Below are 8,485 nucleotides of genomic sequence, written 5' to 3' on the forward strand. Positions count from 1 at the left end.
GAAGCAATGTTGCATCATCGTGTTATTTGGGGACATGGCCTCTCGTATAATGTGGCTATGTCCTACAATGTCTCCTCTATCTTGGTATGTTGAATATGAAGGTATATATATGTACAAAATCTTTCTTGCCAAGCACGGGTTGAAATACTGACTCAAGTTCATTACAAGGGATGACTATAATTTTACATCATACCTGGCTGCAGGGAGGCACCAATACTTGCATTGGGGCACATTATAAATTCAGTGGCGTACTATTTGACTCTGCCATGACAAAGAGAGAGAGAGAGAGAGAGAGAGAGAGAGAGAGAGAGAGAGAGAGAGATTCATATTAAAGTCAGAAATGGTCAAACACATTTTTCCTTTATGGCCGTCACCTTTGGCTGGTTCGTTTATATAGAAAGGGAAAAAATCCACTTTTTTTGTGGAAGCGAATAAATTCACAAATAAGTTTCTTCCCCCATCGGACTTCTTCCTTCCATGGGACTTTTCTTTCATCTAATGAAAAAAGCGAAAAAATTTTACCTACCATAATTCCTTTCTGTTGGATCCCATTCCCATTCCCTTTAACTTAGACTTTCCGCAGAAACGTTTTTTTACTCATTAGTTGCACTTATAACCTGTCGCTTTACAAAAGGGAAACACCTTCTGAGCAATATCATTCAAAGGACAATAACTATCCCAGAGATGAATGACATAGAAACAGAAATTTGGAAGAAGAAGAAAGATGAGAAATGATTAGATTCTGAAACATTTTGTTCCTGATTTCTCAGTCGGTTTAGATAGACAGATGGATGGAGGAGCTGAAAAGGAATTTGTAATCGGTGTTGGTTGAGCTGATGCTACTTCTATTGTTTTTTTTTTTCTTTCTTTCTTTTGTTCTTTTATCTGCTTTGTAACTTTGAACTCTTCATTTGAATGTGAGACTGTGAGAAAAGAATGGTAGAAAGAGAGAGAGAGAGAGAGAGAGAGAGAGAGAGAGAGAGAGAGAGAGAGGTGACTGTATAACAAATGTTTAGCAACTGAGTTAGTTGTCGGATCTCTAGTATGTGATCAGTTGTCGATCTAATATTGACGGTGCAGCTGCACAAAGCTCTCTCTCTCTCTCTCTCTCTCTCTCTCTCTCTCTCTCTCTCTCTCTCCTCTATTTGTAATATGCATATCTTTCTCAAAACTTTCATACGATTCTCCATCTAATTATGTTACACTTCAGATAACTTCACACCAAAGATACATCCGTTTCCCTCAACCGGAAAAGGTCCTTCCTTATTCCTTTGGTCTTATGTTTTCTTTATTTACGTCATGTCATCAAAATCTGAAAAGCATAAGAACCCAAAGCAACGGAGTGCCAGCCCATTAATCTCGTTCTAACTTTCAACATTACAGCCAAACGTCTATAACTCATCACGTTCAGTAAGCATAGTAAACTTGCAATAAACATTCAATAAACATTCACTAAACATTCAATAAACTGGCTCCTCCTGAATTATGAGGACCAGTTTCATAATAGAAATTTCAAGGGAACAACTCAGTACGACGACGACGCCAAGAATTTTAATGTTGTGGAAGAACTTTAATAATTATTTCAGATGTAAAGTTTCAGAATATAGTGAAAAGGGCTCGAATACGAGACAGTGAAACATTTAGTCTCTCTCTCTCTCTCTCTCTCTCTCTCTCTCTCTCTCTCTCTCTCTCTCTCTCTCTCTCTCTCTCAAGAGATAGGATTATATCAAGCAACGATAAAAAGAAGGAAAACAGGGTTCTTTATTTGATGTGATGTTTATCTCTGTTGATGTTACTGTTTTGAGAAGCGATTCTACTGTCACTAGGGATGTTGATATGGTGAATAGTTTTATTGATGTTGTTAGGCAATATTTTGATTACGTTTCCCTCTGGGAAGAGTGTAAAATTATATTATGATGTTTTCAGCGTTTGTAAAATTTGCTCAAACTTTTCCATTTCAATTGATACCACTTTTAAAGAAAGGATTCACTGAATAAAAAGAGGCTGTACAAAGTTATAAGAATATACTACTTTCGTTTCTTATTCATTATATTCTTTATATCATTATGTCGATTAAATTTACATAAGTAAACATTCATAGGACCTTCTTTGAACATCAGACATCCTAGTAATATTAGATAGAGACATATAGAATATTCATTCCCGCATCTTTCATCCGGTTTATCAATGACATTTATGCATTTCTAAAAGGGCTTCATCTGACACTTAAGTTCAATGGAAATTTATTTCAACGCAGAATACCCTTGTAAAAGTCACACATGATTCTGATTATGCAACTCAATTTCAAATTATCCAAAACTTTTCAAGTGTTTTATCTATATCAACAAATATATAAACCTTTTATTATTATAATAATTTTTACTCATTTTGAAGTTCTTCATGATACAGTTATATTCAAAATCCTTCTTTGATTGAAGCCTTTCATTTCGTTATGGTTAAGCTCAATTACTGTCTTTACTTCACAATCTTTATTTCTTCATCTTTTTAAAAGCTGTTCAGAAGAGTTTACACCATTGCCCATCCCATCGGCCTTCCTTTCCAAAGAATCTTTCTGAAAAGAAGTTTATGGCAACTCTCCTTTTCCTTGACGACTCAAACGAATTTTGATTTAGAAACATTTTATTTTGAAAGAAAAGTTCCAAGATATCTTTATTCATTTTGATCTACAGAATATTGGATTCGTTATTACATGTAATCACTGGTATTGCAACATATATCTTCACTCCATAAGCTTAACACACACACGCACATACACACGCACATACTCACGATGACTTGTGTCCTAGAAAAACTTACCAAAACCCGAATTTTCTTTGGAATAATAAACAAATTGACAACAAACAGAAAACGCCCCAAAGACGAAGCACAACGATCAAAAGTAACAACGAATAGGTTCAGATTTTTGGCAAATTTTTAACATTCTTCTTTCAAGTTTATTGTGGGTCGTTTGATCCTTCTAAGTGATGAATGTCTCCTGTCAGGGAATCTAAGAAAACACATTTTCTCTCTGATATACAAAATTATGTGACAATTTCTCGGATTGGTGCGATATATAGGAGGACACTTTCAAAGGCTAAATTTTTCAGTTTTGTTAAAATGTTTTCCTTTTATGTTGAGATTGACTAAAATCATCAATTCAGGACAGAGATTTCTGAGATCTCTGTCATTTCACTAAAAAGGAGAAACATCATAATTATATGTTAATTAATGTCCAAGGAACCTTTTCACACCCACAGAAGCATCTGTAAAAAGCAATTGCTTTTTTCATCAAAAAGCGTCTCATGGGTTCGTCTTTCCTCATGAATTTCATTGACCTCTACTTGAGGGATCGAATTTAAAACGAAGTAATTACTCTTATTATACACTCGATGATTCATGGAGTTAATTACTGGAACTCTTTCAAGAGCGTTTTATTGTTTCCTTTTATAATTAAAACATATTTCAAAACTGATGATGCCAAACATCTTTAGAGATCAGATAGGAGAGGGATAGGGGGGGGGGGGGCATACATCTCATTACATATAGTACTTTCTAAAAACAACTATTCCTATTTACTCGTGGTTATATTTCCTGGTTCTATTCTATCCTATTTTTGTTAGAAAAGTGTATCAAAAGAAAATAAAAATACTATTATGGTGAATAATGACCGATACCTACTTTGTTTCATCTTCAATAAGACTTAAGCAAAATTAATTATTGCTTTAAAAGGAATCCAGTTTTATAAATCATATAGTTAATAAGTTGGCCAAGGCACCTGCCACCCGTTGAGATACTACCACTAAGAGTTATTGGGACCTTTGACTGGCCAGATCTTACTACATTGGATCCCCTCTGGTTACGGTTCATGTTTCTTTTGGTTACCCCAATAGCAACAAATGGTGTCGTTTATAGTCCACTGTAGGACAAAGGCCTCATATATGTCAATCCATGGATAGGATTTGGCCAGTTTTCATCACCGCGCTGGCCAAGGCGGATTGGCGATGGTGAGAGATTTTCGTCGGATCGCACACAAAAGAAGGAAAAGCAAATAGTTATCATGAGGTCAAATCCCTTTGGAAATTCCATAAAAAATATTATATTGATGATAGAGATAAATATAAATAACCTCTGAAGATGAATCCATTTGATTGGGGAAATGATGACATTGGAAAAAGTCAATGTGGTTCGCAATCTCACTCTTTGTGCAAATAGGATGGACAGAAAACGGATACCCGATGCTTTCTAGAGCCACCCCTTCCCAACATAAGAGAGAATATCTGAAATAGTTAAAAAAAAATTCCCAAATAAGAAAAATCATATCGAAATAAAGGTTACCCAAAAGTCTCTTTGCTTCATTTACGAGTTATTTACGAAATACTGAAAAGAAAAGAGAAATGGCTCATTCTCCAATATCAATAAAAGTATGTCGAGATCTAATGGCTTTTAACTGCATCATTTGACACTAAAGGCATTTTTAATTAATTGACGCGAGAGAAAATTTAACTTCAGAGAAAATATAAAAAGGATTTATACATCAAAGGTTTAGATAATTAGAGAGTGTGAATCATGAATCAAGAAATTTAATATTTGTGGATGAATATTTGACGCTGATCTCTTATGGTCAGTTTGCATTCAAATAATTTATATCTTCAAATAAGGATTTTGTTTCATCTCTTATCATTAAGTAGTTTCCTGATTTTGAGTCGACAGACTTTTCCACTTCAACAACTTTTTTTCCTTTGGTGCTTAAGATAACTGGAAAAATCTTCTCCCATGCAATTGCAATTTGGCTTTTTACAGAAAACCTTTTTATGTTTGCAAAGGGAAAAAATTAAACTAACAAATAAGGCAAATATAAAATCAGACTTTTGCCGAATGCAACAAAATGTCGACATCTGAGATAAACGATAAAAGAAAAATCAGTTGCACACACTACAGGAGATTTTCTGTTCTTTCTAAAGGGTCAGATTTCATTCCTCAAAATACATCGGAAACGTTTAGAAAAAATCTAGGAGGAAATATTAGATTTTTATTTATACTGCCATTGGGGTGTGTGGAGTAGTCCCCCAAAATACTTGCTATTAAGAACTTGAAAAGAGTGTATAGTATTCAATATGCGTGATTTTGATGCCTTTCTAAATTAAATAAGCGGTTAGGGTTTTAAATAATGTAGGATATATATATTTTTGGGCTCAGGCCATGTCGTCCTGATGGAAGTTCCTAAAGGGTAGCTTCCTAGGGTATATTTGACTACAGTGATATTCCCAGAGAATTTTACCTTAAGGTATCCAGAATTCTAACTCCTGGAGCGAATATCCTTAAATAAATCTAACAGGGATATCGCATAAGATCAGAGGACATATTCTGGACACGTCACATGACTATCTTCGCCCCGAACATTATCAACGCTTCGAGGGGGAATAGTGACAAGAATCTGAAACGAGAATGAAAAGAGAGCCACTCATAAGGAATCTCTCCTTTTCTGTTCCCAGTGTGTATCTGATGAAGGCGGCAGCGTCCTCTTTATTCCTTTTCGTGTAGCTCTACTACTCGGTGTTTTCCCTTGTGTTCTCTCGTAATTTTGGATATAATTCAACATTATGATGCCTTCTCCGGCCTCTTCTGCCTCTGGAAAGATGAGTATTATCTTTACTTTGTATAAATGTAAGCTCTTGTCGTTTTGAATTAAATCAAAGTGATATTAACGTAAACAAGAGCTGTTGCCTACCGGAGGCATCCCGGATGTTGTCGCTCGCTATATATGGGTCATTTAGTTAGCTAGAGCTACGTTCCCGGTTTTTATGCTTTAATAAATCTAGCTATTTAGCTCTTCTAGAAATTCTTATATGATGCCGTTAGTTTTTAGTTCGGCGATTTAGGTAACCGATCTTGCCCTTCGCGAGGTTTAGTAGCCTAGGCGTCTGGCCCAAGTACTTTCATGCTTGATATAAGTTTTTCCGAGTGTTATTTTATTGAAGCTATAGGCAAATATTTTATACATGTAAGATATTGATGAATGTTCTTTTCCAAGATTGTATACGAGAGAGTTTCGATGATTTAGGTAATCGATTCTCACCGCACCTAGGCTAGTAGCCTATGGTACTGTAGTATAATTTCGCACATCCCCGATTGTTCTTTTCACCTCCGGAGACTAAGTTCAATCCCTCTCTCCCTCTGAGTAAGCCTTAGGCTTAATCCTAACGGTTGTATCTGAATAATATTCAGGTATAACTATACTAGGATATGTCTGCCCTGACCTAATAACCAGAGTGGCTGGTTTTTTGGTTTGGGGCAGAACATCAGAGTTTCTAGTCTGTGGTCTGCGTCTTCCTTGCATAGAAAATGAGTTTCCTTTGCTAGGTTAGGTGCAGACACAGGAAGCTTTGCTTCCCTAGTCCACGTCTGAAGGATTCTGTATGAGATGCTTCCTTCCTCTAGTGGTCTAGCAGACTGACCTTTGTTGTTATTTTCTGGCTGGAGAATGAGTTTTCTCCGTTGCCTGGCGAAATAACTACACCTAACTTTGTTCTGGTATGGAGGAGGATGGCAAGTATTGCCAGTCTTTCTCCCTAATAGACAACCCTAGGTTAGGATGAGCTTTCCTAACTGCTGGGTGTGTCCCTTGCTAGAACGAAGTTTATAGGACCCTTATCCCTCGTCCCCCCCCCCTCTCTTTCTTAGTGATGGCCTAGCCATTGCCTCTCTTGGCCGCAGTCCTACTTCCGTACCTTTTGTAAGTTAGGATGGAGGACCAGCTTAGCTCTCTGCTGGCCGGCGATTACGTGCCGGCCAGCAGAGACCCTTTTTCTTTTGCAGAGTGAACCCCAGAATGCTACATTCTCCCCTTCCATATGTTCACTCTTTCTGGATGGAAGGTCGTATGGCAATGCCGCCTTATAACCTTACATCTATACTGTTTATCTTACTAGTGTTTTTTACCCCTAGCCACGCGGCCAGCTTAACAGCCGGCAGCCGGGCAGGTGGAGGTTCTCTGGTTCTTAGTCACTGCCGGCAGACATGGGTATTGCTACCTTTGCTTGCCGGCAGTGGATACACATCCCAAAATCTGCTGGCCGCTAGGATTAGCGGCCGGCAGCCGGGTGTTAGTGTTTTCAGCTGCCGGCCGGCAATGATTTGCGAACCAGTAACCTGCCGCCTCTTAGTTAAAGGTAGTATATCTTTGAACTATACAGGGGTAAATGCCTGCCGGCACAGCAGCATGTGATGTACAGTAGTTACTATATTTGTGGTGTAGTACATACTGCATTAATAAAAATACAGTACAGAGTTTGTTGTAACACTAAAGTTCTTCCAACATACTTAATGTTGTCTTGTACAGCCTTTTTTTGAGACCGTACAATATATAGAAAGTGAGTTCTTTCTATATTCATTCTATTCCGTATATTAAAACTTTATTTCAAGGTGTGATCTACACCTTTAATTTCCGTTTAGGAAATTACATAAGGTATTCTAGAATAGAATTAACCTTAGTTTTAATATCTTGGGAGGTTACAGCAATTGGCTGGACAGGAAATACAAGTATGTGTCTTTCCTTCTTTCCTTTATAGCTTTACTGTGTAAGCTACATGTTCTAATATAAGTGGATAGCCTTCACTTGAAACTCATGGATTTTTCTTCTCTTTACAGGAGGACCACCCAAGGTGCGGGAGTGTGTTCTGCAATGTCCGCAGCAAGAACTTTTGTGGACATCAGTTTTGCAGGAGGCACGCAGCATGCGCAGCCTCCAGAGGTGATCTCCGGTATTGGGACCCTCAGGTTTTTATAGTATGTTCTAACCTGATTAAAGAGTCATTTGACACTCCTAAGTCGAGGGAGTCAAGGAATGCTGCCAGGGAAAAATACGAACTTGGGTGAGGGGTTTTCAGAAAAACACCTCAGGCACCTACCTTCTAAATGAGAAGATGAGGGACTACTTTTTCCCTAAAGCATCGGCTGATGCAGTCATTCCTCAGCCTCAGGTGGAGATACCAACTGCAGAGAATCCGGTAGATTCTGAAGTTTCGGCAGCCCTTCAAGACATCCAATTGGACGATAAGATGTCGGAGGTGTCGGATTCTACAGAGAAGGACCTTCTACGAGAAGGTCAGGAGGAGGAGCTGTCCCAGGCTCCTGAAGTAGAAGGGGAAGAAATCGACGAGGTGTCGGTTACATCGGTTCCGGACCCAGAACCTGTTCCCTCTACATCGTCTGCTATCCCAGATGACCTGGGAAGACTCTTTCTTCTATTGTTGAGATGATTTAACAAATTCAAAAGAAGAATGATGAAAAGGAAACTGCAATGAAACTGGAGATACGTAGACTTGCAGCATCACATGGGCCCCAGAAGCGACTCAACGTGAAGGATCTTCCTTTGTGCTCGGATACCAATCCTTGGAGGTATGCCGAACACATGCCAATGACAACCGGGAAGATTGTAATATCAGAAAAGCTGGGAGCAATTTCCCTGGAAGAAGTGGAATTTTGG

Source organism: Palaemon carinicauda, chromosome 25, assembly GCF_036898095.1.
Source record: "Palaemon carinicauda isolate YSFRI2023 chromosome 25, ASM3689809v2, whole genome shotgun sequence".
NCBI lineage: Eukaryota > Metazoa > Arthropoda > Malacostraca > Decapoda > Palaemonidae > Palaemon > Palaemon carinicauda.